Genomic DNA, 17,433 nt, shown 5'->3' with positions numbered 1-17,433 from the left:
ACACCATACACACAAGCAGATGGAATAACATTACATATTCACCCTGTATTCCTCAGGAATAATGCAAGGACAACATTAATTGAATAAAGTGAGTGTGAGATAAAATAGTATAAATATGTGCATCCAAATCAACAAGTATATACATATTTCCAAATGTAGGGACACTGCCCAGCTCTCAATGTCCATGGGCCACAACACATAGTCCAAGGCCCCAACTCACTCCTGCAACAACACGGAGACAACACTGCAGGGGCATCAGGTCGAAAATAGACAGGCATCTCAGGGGAATGGGGAATGTGGGGCACCTCAGCCAGAAGATGGTACAACAACACTTGTCCTGGAGGGGGCAACATGCCCATTACTCTGTCTTGGGGAGTGCAAGGCCACAGTCTCTCAAGTGGGTGACTTGCCCACTGGCTCTAGAGGGGGCAACATACCCAGTGAGCTTCATCCTGTGGAGGATGGGGTGAGTGGATGTCTCTCCACTGGTTCTAGAGGGAGCATTGTGCCCAGTGAGCTTCATCTTGTGGAGGGTAGGGTGAGTAGATGGCTTTTCCACTTGTTGTAGTTAGCAGCGATTAGATTAAGCATTAGCAGAAGACATCTTGCATTTATCAACTATTGTGAACATTTCGCGGAATCCATTTTGTATTCATGGCAGCCATTTTCTCTGCCACATGCTGCCATGTGTTCACCATGTACTCTGTCCTACCTTTCTGTCAACTACTCTTGAAAATCTGCCTAGTGACAAGTTATATTTAGCATCTCCCACTTTCGCACATGCCCAGTAAGGTCTGTAGCTGTTAGTCCTTGAAAACTGTTAGCTCCTCCTACCTGTCGACTGTGCATTTCCATATGACCTTACATGTATGTAAGTCTTGCTTCTATAATTGTACCACCTCCTTTTAGCCCCTGCATGGGTATAAAAGGACCTTGCTCTCTCAGTTCAGTGTGCTACTTCAAACATTACCGAAGGGTGCTGTTTGAACTGTAGTACCACCTCATGAGGTTTAATAAACGTTGTCTTTTATTTCAGTTTCTGTGCCAACTTCTTCCTATATGGTGTGAGGACTTTTTGCAGAGAAGGGTGAACCCCTTGCACTAGTAGGCCTTGCTGAGGCTTACATCAACACACTGGTTTTGGAGGGGGCATTGTGCCCAGGGATCTTCATTCTTTGGAGGATGGGGTGAGTGGATGGCTTCTCCACTGGTTCTGGAGGGGACATTGTGTACTGTGATGCAGATCTTGGGGAGTGCAAGGTCACAGTCTTTCACTTGGGTGTCAGACCCACAGGATTTGCTGGGGCCAGGATGCACAACAGCCCATGGATGCAGGACTACACACAGTCCACCGGCAGTGATGGCTGCTCAGTGGTGGCAGTGGTGGTGCTGGTGGCAGTGCTGGCAGTGGTGGGGGAGGCTCCAGCCCATCTCCTGCAGCATCAGATGGCTGCCCACTGGGGCTGCTGCTGCTGACAGTGGTGCTGGTGGCGGTTCTGGCAGTGGTGGGGGGAAGCTACAGCCCATCCCCTGCAGCCTCGGATGGCTGCCCACTGGGGTTGCTGCTGCTGGCAGTGCTGGCAGTGGTGTTGGTGGCAGTGCTGGCAGTGGTGGGGAGAGGCTTCAGGCCATCCACTGCAGCCTCGGACGGCTGCTCACTGGGGCTGCTGCTGCTGGCAGTGGTGCCGGTGGCGGTGCTGGCAGTGGTGCTGGTGGCGATGCTGGCAGTGGTGGGGGGAGGTTCCAGCCCATCCCCTGCAGCCTCGAATGGCTGCCCACTGGGGCTGCTGCTGCTGGCAGTAGTGCTGGTGGCGGTGCTGGTGGTGGTGCTGGCAGTGTTGGAGGGGCTCCAGGCCATCCCCTTCAGCCTCGGACGGCCGCCCACTGGGGCTGCTGCTGCTGGCAGTGGTGCTAGTGGCGGGGCTGAAAGAGGTGCTGGCGGCGGTGCTGGCAGTCGTGGGGAGAGGCTCCAGCTCATCCACTGTAGCCTCGAACGGCTGCCCACTGGGGCTGCTGCTGCTGGCAGTGGTGCCGGTTGTGGTGCTGGCATTGGTGCTGGTGGTGGTGCTGACAGTGGTGGGGGGAGGCTCCAGCCCATCCCCTGCAGCCTCGGACGGCTTCCCACTGGGGCTGCTGCTACCGGCAGTGGTGCTAGTGACGGTGCTGGCAGTGGTGGGGGAGGCTCCAGCCAACCCCCTGCAGCCTTGGACGGCTGCCCACTGGGGCTGCTGCTGCTGGCAGCGGTGCTGGCAGTGGTGGGGGGAGGCTCCAGCCCATCCCCTGTAGCCTCGTACGGCTGCACCACCATGGTTAGCGGTGGGTGCTCTGACTGAGTCCCTTCACCAGGCCCCTTGTCTCTAATGCCTGCTGTTGCAGGCCACTTGCCTCTCCTTCCTGCAGCTGGGGCTGCCTCCTTGCCCTTCCGTCCTGTAGCTGGGGCTGCCTCCTTACCCTTTCATCCTGCATCTGGGGCTGACTCCTTGCCCTTCCTTGATTCACTTGGGGCTGGCACCCTGTCCGTCTGTCTGGCTGGTGGCCGGGATCCTCTCCCACCTGGAGTAGTTGGGAACACTACTGTGCCCGTGGACTGGGTGGCTAAGGTGCTTGACTGGGGTTTGACCGCCCTGGCCTGACGTGAGGGATGGGGCATGGGTAAGGAAGAAGTCAATGGTGGAAAGGAAAAGCTTCTTAGGGACATTGGGGCGGGAAGAGGGAGATGGTTTGGGAGTGGAGGAAGAGGGAGTGGTGGTAGGAGGTGTCTGTCTGCTGTGTTTTGGTGCAGGTGCATGGGCTTGATGCTTTTGTGAGGTTGATGGCTGTTGGGTGTCTGAGTGCTTGTGTATGTGTACTTTGGGAGGAGGGGCCACAAACACAGTGGGAGAGGACACAGGGAACATGTGCATGGATGTGGGGGTGGTGACTGCCAGCGAGGGGCGTGTACTGTTAGGTGTGCTGGTGATGGTGGTAGTTGATGAGGATGTAGTGCATGCAAGTGTGAGTGGAGGCGCAACTGGGAGGGAGGTGGAGGACGAGCAGGAGGGGGACATAGTGGAGGCAGTGGATGTTGGTATGTCTGCTTCTGGATGTTGTTTGTGTGAGTGCCTGTGGGATGAAGTGTGCTGCTTGTGTTTGCCATGTCCACTCTTGTGTGTTGTCCTTGGTGCACGCTTGTCTGACTGTGTGCTTGGGATAGGTTGGGGTTGATGAGGATGGGATTGGGATGTGGAAGTTGGAGGGGGGAGGCTGGAAACAGGGACAATGGCTGCCATCAGAGAGGAGGCCAGAGCCTGGATTGATCAATGTTAGGCCGCCAAGCCAGTGTGAATGCCCTCCTGGAATGAATTTGTCTGCTGCATTTGGGCTGCCAGCCCCTGGATGGCATTCACAATGGTTGACTGCCCAACAGAAATGGATCGCAGGAGGTCAATAGCCTCCTCACTCAGGGCAGCAGGGCTAACAGGGGCAGGGCCTGAGGTGCCTGGAGGTAAAGGAGATACCCACCCTCCTGGGTGAGCAGGCACGGGAAACTCGCTGAGGGATTGCTGTGAGGGCGGTGCTTGTACGGGGTGGCAGCTGTACCTGTAGCTGGGGTGGGCACAGAAGTGCCCGCCACCACCAGGGAGCTCCAATCGGAGGAGGTATCCGTGTCTGAACTGTCCCTTCCTGTCTCCGCCGTGGTGCTCCCTTCCATCCCACTGGTGTCCTCACAGTCAGTTGATTCGGCGTCCTAAGTCCTGTGGGATGCAGCTCCCTCAGTTGCCAGTGCCTCTGCTCCTCCGCCCGATGATACTAATGCACATAAGGACAGGACGACAAAACAAAAAGGGGGGAAGAGACAAAGGATACACTTGGTCAATGGCGCCAACAACACCACCGTTGGTGTACACAACACACTCACACACAGGGTACACCCCTACGCACTAGGCAATGCATTACCAGTCACAATGCTAGTCACCAGCCCATGGATAGGGTCACCGAACACCAATTGCAGCATACCTGAAACCCACAGACCGCTGATCAATGATGCCTATTAGCTTGATTGGAGTACTTTCACTTCAGACCCTGCCCAACATGGGACCTACCCTGCAATGCCAGGCCTGGGCTAGAGGCACCCACAGGAAACCCCCCCCACCCAGATGCCACCCCACCAGGCGCAAGTTGTATATTGGGGTACTGTACTCACCCCCTTGTGGCTGCTGTGTTGCCCCCAAGTGCCCATCTAGCTCCAGATATGCCACCACAAGTATGCAGGCCATCAGGGGGGTCAGGGTTCGACAGGCACCCTTTTCTCATTGGGAGGCCAGCCCCAGCTGGGCCTCTGCCATCTTCTGTGCCCAGCATCTCAGGTCCTCCAACCGTTTCTGACAGTGGATGCTCTGCCTGCCGTAGAGCCCCAGTCCGCACGTCCTTGGCAATGGCACACCATATACCCTTCTTTTGATTGACACTGACCTTCAGGGAAATAGACACAGGGAAAGGTATTAGTCTGACTGTCCTGCCTGTTACACTCATGGCCCACCATGCCCCTTCCCATCGCCATTAGCACAGACATGGCCGACCATAAATGCTGCATGCTGCCCAGGGCCCATCCAGCACCCACCCCCTACATGAGGCCTTCACACACAGCACTCCATGCATTCACGCCCCATGCATCATACTCACAGTGTACTCACCTAGTTGGTCTAGAGGCCCATACAGCAGTCAGTACTGGGTAGGGCTCCATCCACCAGTCGCTCCAACTCTGCAGAGGTGAAGGCTGGGGCCCTTTCCCCAGTCACACAAGCCATGGTCAGTTCCAGACACAGGTTACAGCAGCACATGCAGTGTAGGTCCTCTCTTGTTGAAGGTCAGGTAGCAAGGGAGGAATTAGATAGAAAATGGTGGTGACATCTGCGGCGATGCATACAGATGCCGCCGGTGTACATCACCATTGGCCACTGCACGCCATAGGGCCCAATGTTAACCAATTAGGAGTTGACCGGCGGTTTTGGACCGCCTCCCGCAACGGTGCACAACGTCAGAGGAATTACCTCATTTCCACTTGTCCCTGCATACAGGACAGGCAGAGGCCATTTCAGGGGGGCAGGCCATTTATCCTAACTGCGTCACAGTACACAAATGCACCATTTGGACATCTTCAACAAAATACTGTTACAATCACAACATGCATTGAACTGTAGTGGTTGGAATGTAGAGATAATGACCAGCTTTTCACTATTTTACCCCATTATTTGCAATTGCTGCAGATGAATAAGTGATGGAGACATCCCCTCATGTACAGACCCCTGGTGGACTTGGCAACAATGGAGGACAGGCACATTGTCCTCACCTATGGACTTGACAGGGCCACAATCACGGAGCTGTTTGCCCAATTGGAGCCTGACCTAATCTCTGCTATCCGTCACCCCACCGGGATCCCCCCCTTGTGCAAGTGCTATCAGTACTCCATTTCATTCCCTGGCAATTGGCTCCTTCAAAGTGACAGTGGGCTTGGCAGCAGGAAGGGCTCAGCCAATGTTCTCAATCGTGCTGACCAGTGTTGTCTGCCCTGATAAAACACATGTGCAGCTACATCGTTTTCCCCCAGGTGGAGGATTTGGCCACAGTGAAAGCTGATTTCTATGCACTGAGACATATCCCCAACATTGTTGGGGCTATTGATGGAACACATATTGCATTTGTGTCCCCCGGCGAAATGAACAGGTGTTCAGAAATCGATAGAGCTTTCACTCCATGAATGTGCAGATGGTGTGTTTGGCGGACCAGTACATCTCCCACATTAATGCAAAGTATCCTGGGCCCGTGCATGATGCCTTTATCCTGAGGAAGAGCTGCATCCCAAATGTGATGGCTCAACTCCAGAAGCCCAGGGTGTGGCTAATAGGTGAGCCCTGGCTCCCACCCGGAGTATGTTGGTGTATGGGTATGGTGTGAGCCCTAAGGGTTAGTCTGTGGCTAACAGTTGTCCCTCAATATTTGCAGGTGACTCTGGTTACTCCAACCTCTCATGGCTACTTACCACTGTGAGGAATGCCAGGACAAGGGCAGAGGAACGTTACAATGAGGCACATAGGCGAACAAGAAGGACGTACCTTCGTCCTCCTGAAAGCCAGATTTCATTGCCTCCATCTAACAGGTGGATCCCGTGCTACTCACCCAAGAAGGTCTGCCAGATCATCGTGGCATGCTGTACGTTGCACAACCTTGCCTTACGTCACCAGGTGCCTTTTCTGCAGGAAGAGGAGGATGGAGATGGCCATGTGACAGCAGTGGACCTTGTGGACAGTGAAGATGAAGAGGCAGAGGATGAGGATGAGGTCAACAGAAGTGCAATTATTCGTCAATACTTCCAATGACACACAGGTAAGATAGTGTGACTTCACATTTAATTGACAGTTTTGTGTTTGACATTGTCACTGGGAGGCTGTGATTTTCCACTTCTATGACCACTCACTGTACCCTTTGGCAACTCTTTTTGCAGATGTTGGTGCCCCACTATTGCTCCTGGTGTGTTCACTGCAGCCAACTACAGGTCTTTCCTATGTAACCATTACTGTACAGTTCAATTGCAATGTTTAAACCTTGTGAAACGAATACATGCTTAAATCATGTAACATACTACATACTTGTACTTTTTCAAAGGGTGTTTATTTAAGTGCTAAGAAGTAAAGGGGGAAGTGCAATGGGCTGGGGTGATGATGGAGGAAAGTCCAGGATAGAGTCAAGTCTATTTGTATCACAGGTGCATTGTTCAAGGGGGCATAGGAAGGGGAGCAATGGCAGTTCAAGGTGGACAGGGTGACAGAGTGGGACACAAGGGTGACAATCAGGAGAGTCTTATTTACTGGCTGGGGTCTTGGCAATAGTCTCTGGCTTCTGCCTGGGTTGCAGGGAACGTTTGCGGGGTGGTTCTCCTTCTGCAGGGGGAGGGATGCTGGTGGCCTGTTGTTCCTGTGGCGGGGCCTTCTGTCCACTAGCGGCAGCAGAGATGGAGGTCTGTCAGTCAGTTTGGCTAGTGTTAGGGGCCCGGTGGTGTGCCCCTGCCTCCCTCATAGTGTTGGCCATGTCTGCCAGCACCTCTGCAATAGAGACCAGGGTTCTGTTGATGTCCTTCAAGTCCTCCCTGATCCTCAGGTACTGTTCCTCATGCAGCTGCATGTTCTCCTGCAACTTGTCAGTATCTGGGCCAGTGTATCCTGGGAATATTGGTATGCTCCCAGGATCGCAGTGAGTGCCTCCTGGAGAGTCGATCCCTGGGTCTGTCCTCCCCCTGTCGCACAGCAGTCCTCCCAGCTTCCCTGTTGTCCTGTGCCTCTGTCCCCTGAACTGTGTGCCCACTGCCACTGACCCTAGGTCTCTGATCGTCCTGTGTCTGTGGGGTGTCGTGGGGTCCCTGTAGTGGTGGACACACTGCTGACTGACGTGTCCTGGGGACAGAAGTATGGGCCTGCTGGGTTGGTGCTGTGGTGGTGTTTCCTGAGGGAGGAGGCTCTGTGGTGGTGTGAGACTGGGCCTGGGTAACCGACTGTCCAGAGATCCCAGATTGGCCAGGTAGGTCACCCAGATCCAGGCGAGCAGAGCTGCTGTCATCACTGTGGGCCTCTTCTGTAGGGGGACTGGATGTTGCTGGCACCTCTTCTCTGGTGACATTGGCTGGGATACCTGTGGGGATGTAATTGCAGTGTTATTGTTTCTGCGTGTGACACATTGCGCATGGGTGGGTTGCCTTCTATGGTTCTGCCCTGGCAGATTTGCCTTGTGTGATTTGTTATTTGGTGGGCTAGGTGATTCTCTCCAGTGTGCATGCAGTGGTGATAGGTGTCCATGCAGGTCTGTGAGGGGTGTCCATGCATTGGTGTTGCATGTAGGGCTTGGTATTGGGATGAGTGGGTTGTGATGGTGGGGTATGTGGGAGGTGGTGGGGTGATGGGAGTGAGGGTAAGGGTGGGGGTATGTGATGGCATGCAGGTCGGGGGTGATAGTAATAGAGATTTGATTTACTAAAGTCCAGCCCTCCTCCTACTCCTGCCAGGCCCTCAGGATGCATGATTGCCAAGACTTGCTCCTCCCATGTTGTTAGTTGTGGGGGAGGAGGTGGAGCTCCACCGCCAGTCCTCTCTACTGTGAGCTGGTGTCTTGCTGCCACGGAACGCACCTTCCCCCGAAGGTCGTCCCTCCTCTTCTTGATTCCATCCCTTGTTCTGGCGTGCTGCCCCATGGCGCTGACCCTGTCCACGATTCTCTGCCATAGCTCCATCTTCCTACTAATGAAGGTCTGCTGCACCTGTGCTATAAATAGCTGTGGCTCTACCTGGATGATTTACTCCACCATGACCCTTAGCTCCTCCTCTGAGAACCTGGGGTGTCGTTGTGGTGCCATGGGTGTAGTGTGAGTGGTGTGGTTCAGGGGTGGTGGGGTGATGTGTTGGGGTGTGTGATGTAAGGTGTGTGGGTGGTGTATAGGTGATGGTGTTATGTGGCTCTGGTTGTGTGGGTGCTCTTGCTGTATCTCTCTCTGTTGGCAATTGTTTGTATTTGTAAAGGGTTGTGGGTAATGTGGGTGTGTGTTTTATAGTGGTGTGGGTGTGGTGTGTGTTTGCGTGTCAGGTGTGTGTAGTTTGAATTGTCCAGTGTGGTGTTGGTTTGTTTGAGTGTGTATATTTTGACCGCAGCGGGATGTACTGCCAATGGTTTACCGCCATTGAATGTCCACCGCAATGATTCATGGGTCATAATGTGATGGGCTTAGTTCTGTTGGCGTAACAGTGTGGGTTTTGCTACCGCCAGTTTATCACTGACCTTTGGGCTGGTGGACTTGTGTGTATGGCTCTATAGTGACAGATTGGTATGTGTGTGTCATAATATGGTTGGCGGTTATCCACTGTGGCAGCGTTATGTTGGCGGCAGTCGGCATTGGGCTAGGTGGGATTTACCACCAATGTCATAATGAGGACCTTTGTTGGATAAACATTCAACATAGCGCCCAGAGGTTTGCTGCCCATTCTCTGAGAAAATCTAAAAAGAGCTGCAATGGCTTGCTCCACTTTAAGCCTTCTACACTGAATCGGAGGAGAAGTTATTATAGTCAAACGGGATACCCAGATATGTGAAGGTACTTACATTTAATAGTTTATCCCTGTTAGAAATTAGGTCTCTGGTTGGCAGTCAGTTTGCACTCTGTCCAAGCAGGGACCCTCACTCTAGTCAGGAAAATGGAGATACACACTTAAGATAACCGCTGCTCCCCCTCTAGGTAGCTTGGCACAAACAGTCTGGCTTATCATTCAGTACAAACACACACAGTGAAAACACTACAAGATGGACACCACACCCATTTAGATAAATAAGCAATACTTATCCAAAGCAAAAAAGACCAAATTGACAAAAATCCAAAATACACAAGTCAAGTTATGCATTTTTAAAGTAAAAAAGAGTCAGAAAACATTGGAAACGTTGTTACACAAAGTACCTGGTTTGCATAAAAATTAACCGCCTGGGTGAGCGTGCATTGAAAAAGTCAGCAATGAGTCGTTTTCTTACTTGCAAGTGAGGCTGTGTGTCGTTTTCTAGACGGGGCACCTCGGGTCCGCGCAGGTTTACATTGATTTTGATGCCCAGTGATGATGCATGAGAAATTCTGCTGCACTTTGATGGAAAACCGCACTGCGTAGGGTTTGCATCACTTTCAGCAGCCGCAAGCATGTGTTGCATCATTTCTCCAGCCGCGATGCAGGTGATGCATTGATTTCCCAGCCACAATGCAGTTGGTGCATCGATTTCAGGAGTGAAACAGGTATTGCATCGTTTTTATAGCCACTATGCAAGAGATGCATTGAAAGTTTCTCTGCACGGCGTCATGTGCATGTATTTCTGTCTTTGTTCTACCAGATTCACTTTTCAAGGGCCTATGGACTGGAGAGGGCACCACTTTGTAGGGCAGGAGTCTCAGCAGAGAATCCAGGTGCTAGCAGAGGAAGTCTTTGATGGCCGTGAGAATTCAAAACAGGAGGCAAGTTCTGTCCAAGCCCTTGGAGATTCTTCAGAAGCAGGAACTTACCACAAAGTCTAGTCTTTGTTCTCATGCAGGCAGAAGCCGCAACTGCAGGCCAACCCAGCAAAGCACAGTCACATGCAAAGGAGCAATCCTCCTCCTCCATCTCTTCAGCTCTTCTCCTTGGTGGAGTTTCCTCTTTGTTCCAGAAGTAAACTGAAAATCTGGGGTTTTGGGTCCACTACTTATACCCCTTTCTGCCTTTGAAGTCGACAAATGTCATTAGGAACGTCTCTCCTGTTCACAAGATCCTGCCTTGCCCAGGCCTGGCTCCAACATCATACCAGGGTGTTCGTGACTGCATTGGGTGGGGGCAGGCGCAACCCTTTCAGTTGTATGTGACCACTCCTCCCTCCTCTCTAGCCCAGATGGCTCATCAGGATATGCAGGCCACATCCCAGCTCCCTTTGTGTAACTGTCTATAGGGGATTCACAAACAGCCCAACTGTCAGTCTGACCCAGACAGGCAATGCATAAGCAGGCAGAGTCACAGAATGGTTTAAGCAAGAAAATGCCCACTTTGTAAAAGTGGCATTTTCAAACTGACAATCTAAAAACCAACTTTACCAAAACATGTATTTTAAATTGTGAGTTTCTGTAGTAGGCTCATTTGCCCTGGGTATAGGGTGAGCATCAGTCTTTGTGACTGTACTGAGCCCTCTATAATCAACACAAAACCTCATCTCCCTTTTACCATTCTGAGAATGAGGCTTGACTACTAGCACCACTGGGCTGGCCCAGGGGCTTTCTGGGTGCTCAATCACTCCTAGGTCCCACATTTTCTGAACTTCTCAATTAACGGAGACCCTGATATGGTCAGGCTGTCTATAAATGTTAATTTGACAGGTAAACTGTCTCCAGTTTCTATGGTGTGTTCACACCAAATGGTCTGACCAGGTGTCAGAGAAAAGAGCTCAGAAAACTGGCCTAGGAGGTTCCTGCAATCCTCTTTTTGCTCTTCTGATAGGCAATCTGGAAGAACAACTCCTTCCAATTAGCCATCAGCTGCCGTGTTGGAGAAGAGATAATTAAGAGGGTCACTCTCTTCTTCCTTTCCCTCATCTGTGGCCATAAGTAGGGTTGAGTCTGCCCTATCATAGTAGGGTTTTAGGCACTTCACATGAAGTACTCTTAAAGGACTTCTGGGAGTGACTATGTCCACTAAATAAGTGACCTCACCTTTTTTCTCCATTATCAGATGTGGGCCACTCCATTTATCCTGGAGTGCTCTGGGAGCCACATGATCCAGTACCAACACCTTCTATCCTGGGTGGTACTCAGTCAAGACAGCCTTCTGGTCATGCCATTGTTTTTGCAACTCTTGGCATGCCTGAAGGTTTTTGGTGGCCTTTTTCACTACTCAGCCATTCTAGATCTTACGCCAAGTACATAATCCACTATATCCTGTTTGGAGGGCTTTACGGGTTTCTCCCACCCTTCCTTTACAAATGCTAGTGGACCCCTAACAGGGTGACCAAATAGAAATTCAAATGGGCTGCAGCCCACACCCTTCTGGGGGACCTCCCTGTAGGGAAAAAGGAGGTATGGCAATAGGACATACCATCTCCTTCTGAGCTTTTCAGATAGTCCTATGGTCATACCTCTGAGGTTTTTTTTTAAATCTCTCAACCAACCCATTTGTTTGGGGATGGTAAGGTGCAGTAAATTTATAAGTTACACCACACTCTTTCAACATTGTTTTTAAGTATGCAGACATTAAGTTACTACCCCTGTCTGATAACTACCTCTTTCGGGAAGCCCACCCTGGAAAATGTTCCCAGGAGGGCCTTTGCCACTTCAGGAGCTGTAGTGCTCCTTAGAGGAATAGCTTCTGGATATTTAGTGGCATGGTCCACTACCATCAAATCCATTGCAAGAAGCAGTAGGAGGGTAAAGGGGGCCAACTATGTCAACCCCTTCCCTATCGAAGGGCACCCTAACCACAGGCTTGGCAAGTGGCACAAGAGCGACAGAACCCTTTGTGTCTCCAGACATATGAGGCCAGTGAAGGTGAGGGACTAGTCTGTCCCAGGTCTTGCTTTGCCCCAAATGTCAGGCAAGGGGAGTGTCATGTGCCAGCATGAGACAAAACTCCCTATACTGCAAGGGAGTGGCCAGTCTCCTGGTAACACCAGCTTTTGGGTCCCATGCCTCTATACAAAGGAGATTGTTTTCTCAATACACATTGTGAGAATCTCTGACATCCCCTACTTCCTGTTTGACAGCTTGCTGTCTCAAACCCTCTAGTGTGGGACCCTCTGCTGTGCCACACTCAACTCCTCCCTGGCAGGCTCTCCTGCACCCAAAAGCTCAGCTGTGTCAGCCTGGAGCTCCTCTGGTGTAGGTTCTGCACAGGGAGTAGACTCCTCCTCACCAAAAGGGGAATCTACAGTGGAGGGAGGGATAGCGGATAAGGAATTATCCTTTTTACCCCTAGTTTTTGGGAGCACTTGGCCCATTGTTCCAGGATCCAAGTTTCCCTGTCCTCTTTGCTTCTTGGCCTCAGTCCTTGCGAGAGCAAAGATGTGCCCAGGAATGCCCAGCATTGCTGCATGAATCTCCAATTCCACTTCAGCCCAAACTGAAGTCTCCAAATCATTGCCCAGTAGACATTCTACGGGTAGGTCAGTGGATACCACAACTTTCTTTGGACCAGTAAACCCCCCCCCAGTTGAGATTCACAACAGCCATGGGGTGGCTAACTGTTTTATTATGGGCGCCAGTCACTTGGTACTGATGATCAAGCAGGTGTTGCTCAAGGGCTACCAGTTTTTCCATCACCATAGTGACACTGGCACTTGTGTCCCTGTAGGCATCAACCTGAACACCATTGATTAGGGGTTGTTGCTTGTACTTATCCATGTTAAGGGGACAAGCAACAAAGGTGGCACGGTCAATGCCACCATCTGAGACTAAAACAGTCTCGGTTGATTCCCTAACAACCACCACTGCATTACCCAGAGTGAGCCCTGCTACACCCTTGGACTGGTTATTTGTAGTATTTTTCCCACCACCACTGCTATTACTTAGGGCACTAGTAGAAACGGTGTGGGTTGAGGTGGTGGGATCTTTGGTGTTTTTCTTTGGACAAGTGGGGCACTTGCCAATGGCATTTGTTTTTACATATGTAACACCAAGGCTTTTTCTGATGGTTGGAAGAGGATTTAGGCCCACCCGCAGATGATTATTGTGGGCCTGATGAAGACTCTTTCTTTTTATTTTTGTCCCCACCTTTGCATGTGACTTACCATCCTTCTTCTTGTCCTTGTCACCTCCTGTATGAGCTTTTCTGCTCACCTTTGTTCTCACCCATTTGTCTGCTTTCTTTCCCAATTCTTGTGGAGAGGCCAGATCTGAGTCTACCAAGTACTGGTGCAACAAGTCAGACACACAATTGTTTAGAATATACTCTCTCAGAATCAGATTATAAAGACCCTCATAGTCAGACACTTTGCTGCCATGTAACCAACCTTCTAAAGCCTTCACAGAACAGTCCACAAAGTCTATCCAATCTTGTGAAGACTTTTTTCTGGTCTCTCTGAACGTTATCCTCTGTTGTTCAGTGGTTAAGCCAAATCCATCCAGGAGTGCTGTCTTCAAAACATTGTAATTATCTGAATCTTCCTCCCTGACAGTGAGAAGGCTATCCCTCCCCTTGCCAGAGAAGGACAACCACAGAACAGCAGCCCACTGACTTTGAGGGACCCTTTGTACTTTACTTTGCCCTCTTAAGTGCAGCAAGCTACTTGTAGATGTCATCTCCCTCCTTGTAAGGGGGAACAATTTTGTGCAGGTTCCTCGAATCAAAAGTATTCTTCCTAACACCTTAGTTCCTGAGACTGCTGCTGTTGCCACCATAGGGAACTAACCCCAACCCCTGCCTTTCTCTATCCACAGCTAAGGCCTCCCTATCTAAGGCTAGCTATTGCAGCCTCAGCTTGGCCTCTTCCAACCTCAGCTTTCTGAGTTCCTTGTCTATGGAGTCATCAGCTGGATTGGAAGTATGGGACCCCTCAGAAACTGAGGTGACATGAGAATTGGCAGAGGCAGATCTTTCCTTATCTTTGCTGACTCTAGTGACTTGACTTCTAGGTGTGGAGGGAGCGCTACCTGGGTGTGAACACCTCCCACCGCCAGCTACACCAGTAGGTCTGCTAGGTGGAAGATCTTGGGAGGAGCCTTCCCACAAATCTATATGATGATTCCCTGACTCTAAGGGATTTAAATCTCCCTCTCCTTCTTCCTCCTGGTTACCAGACTGCTCCTGGTCATCCTGGAGCAGGAGACTCAAAAGAACATTTTTATTTGGGTTTTTGCCTACCTCTAAGCTTCTCTCTCACCAAGGCCCTCTTAATACTTTGAAAGTCATGTTCTCATAATGGAGTTCTCATGACTCCAGGGGTGCCCTCAGAGGAAGATATAGTGTAGTGAGTGTTAGAGTAGAGTGAGAAGAAAGCCTAGTCTACCTAACCCCTAGTCGCTTAGAAAAGAAAGTAAGAGACTAGGGGGGTCATTACATTCCTGGCAGACGGTGTTAAAGTGGCGGTAAGACCGCCAACAGGCCGGCGGTAAAAATTTTGCAATTACGACCGTGGCGGAAACTGCCAACAAAGACAGCCACTTTAACACTCAGACCGCCACGGCGGTACAGACAAACAGCTTGGCGGTCACCGCCAACAGACAGGCGGGAGCCAATGTACCGCCCACACTATTATGACAGGCCAATCCGCCACCTTTTCTGGGGCGGATTCAATGCGGATAAAAACACAGCGGAAACAGGCATTTCGAATGAAAAACGCTCACCTCTACACACTCCACGAGGAAGGAGGACAGCATGGAGCCGGAACTTCATATTCTCCCATCGCTAGTCTTCCTGCTCTTCTACGAGGATCACCAACGCCGGCGCCGAAGACCACAGTGAGTACTGCACCTACGACATAGGGGAGGGGGGAGGCAAAAAACAGGGACACACACACTCAACACCCCAACCCCACCCTGACCCTCAACCACTACAACACACACACCAATGCATATCTATACATTACAGTAACACCCCCAACCCCCCCGGAAGAATGCAAAGACAAAAGGAAATGAGTGTAACTATTGTAATATATAAAAAATCAGTAAGCAAAAATATACATATATATATACACTATAAACAAAAAATATACCACGATTAGTAGTCCAGGTTTTGCATCATTCATAGTCCGTGAACCACTGGGCCCAAAATGCATGGGCGAGGCACACACAAGATACCCGGAGAGAATACTGCAGGGGCATCAGATAGAAATACAACAGGCACCTCAGGGGGAAGGGAAGGGGGGGCACCTCAGCCGGATGAGTGCACAACGCCAGATCCACGAGGGGCCTCCATGCCCATTGATCAATCCTGGGGAGTGCAAAGCCACAGTCTCTCAAGTCTCTACAGTGGGTGGTTTGCCCACTGTACCATCCTGGGGAGTGCAAAGCCACAGTCTCTCAAGTCTCCACAGTGGGTGGTTTTCCAACTGCTGCATCCTGGGGAGTAAAAGCCACAGTCTCTCAAGTCTCTACAGTGGGTGGTTTGCCCACTGTACCATCCTGGGGAGTGCAAAGCCACAGTCTCTCAAGTCTCTACAGTGGGTGGTTTGCCCACTGCTTTATCCTGGGGAGTGCAAAGCCACAGTCTCTCAAGTCTCTAAAGTGGGTGGTTTGCCCACTGTACCATCCTGGGGAGTGCAAAGCCACAGTCTCTCAAGTCTCTACAGTGGGTGGTTTGCCCACTGCTGCATCCTGGGGAGAGCAAAGCCACAGTCTCCCAAGTCTCTACAGTGGGTGGTTTGCCCACTGTACCATCCTGGGGAGTGCAAAGCCACAGTCTCTCAAGTCTCTACAGTGGGTGGTTTGCCCACTGCTTTATCCTGGGGAGTGCAAAGCCACAGTCTCTCAAGTCTCTACAGTGGGTGGTTTGCCCACTGTACCATCCTGGGGAGTGCAAAGCCACAGTCTCTCAAGTCTCTACAGTGGGTGGGTTGCCCACTGTACCATCCTGGGGAGTGCAAAGCCACAGTCTCTCAAGTGGATAACAGTCTCCACTGGTTCGGAAGGGGGACTGGTGCCCAGAGTGCTTCATCCTGTGAAGGACAGAGGTAGTGGATGGATGTCTCCACTGGTTCTGGAGGGGGACTGGTGCCCAGAGTGCTTCATCCTGTGCAGGACAGACGGAGTGGATGGATGTCTCCACTGGTTCTGGAGGGGGACTGGTGCCCAGAGTGCTTCATCCTGTGCAGGACAGACGGAGTGGATGCTGTTTTCAACTGGTTCTGGAGGGAGACTGGTGCCCAGAGTGCTTCATCCTGTGAAGGACAGAGGTAGTGGATGGATGTCTCCACTGGTTCTGGAGGGGGACTGGTGCCCAGAGTGCTTCATCCTGTGCAGGACAGACAGAGTGGATGCTGTTCTCCACTGGTTCTGAAGGGGGACTGGTGCCCAGAGTGCTTCATCCTGTGAAGGACAGAGGTAGTGGATGGATGTCTCCACTGGTTCTGGAGGGGGACTGGTGCCCAGAGTGCTTCATCCTGTGCAGGACAGACGGAGTGGATGCTGTTCTCCACTGGTTCTGGAGGGGGACTGGTGCCCAGAGTGATTCATCCTGTGCAGGACAGACTGAGTGGATGCTGTTCTCCACTGGTTCTGGAGGGGGACTGGTACCCAGAGTACTTCATCCTGTGCAGGGCAGACGGAGTGGATGCATGTCTCCACTGGTTCTGGAGGGGGACTGATGCCCAGTGTGCAGCACTCACCCCGTGACGGTCCCAGTTGCGTCACTGCCCCTGCCGCTAATGGGCTAGCGGTGCTTGCCATGGCGGTCTTTGCCCTGTTCAGCGGTGCTTGAGTTGGCAGTCTCTGCCCTGTTCAGCGGTGCTTGCCCTGTTCAGCGGTGCTTGCCATGGCGGTCTTTGCCCTGTTCAGTGGTGCTTGCCATGGCGGTCTTTGCCCTGTTCAGAGGTGCTTGATTTGGCAGTCTCTGCCCTGTTCAGCGGTGCTTGCCCTGTTCAGCGGTGCTTGCCCTGTTCAGCGGTGCTTACCATGGCGGTCTTTGACCTGTTCAGTGGTGCTTGAGTTGGCAGTCTCTGCCGTGTTCAGCGGTGCTTGCCCTGTTCAGCGGTGCTTGCATGGCGGTCTTTGCCCTGTTCAGCGATCCTTGCCCTGGCGGTCCGTCATTGCCCAGCTGGGCTGTGGCTGGCGGTCCTTCATGGGTCAGCTGGGCTGTGGCTTGCGGGGCCCTCCTGGGAAGCTGGGCTGTGGATTGTGGGCCCTCCTGGGCAGCTGGACTGTGGCTTGTGGGGCCCTCCTGGGAAGCTGGGCTGTGGCTTGTGGGGCCCTCCTGGGCAGCTGGGCTG

Source organism: Pleurodeles waltl, chromosome 8, assembly GCF_031143425.1.
Source record: "Pleurodeles waltl isolate 20211129_DDA chromosome 8, aPleWal1.hap1.20221129, whole genome shotgun sequence".
NCBI lineage: Eukaryota > Metazoa > Chordata > Amphibia > Caudata > Salamandridae > Pleurodeles > Pleurodeles waltl.
The sequence above is the reverse complement of the archived record's forward strand: the minus strand, read 5'-3'. Positions refer to the sequence as shown.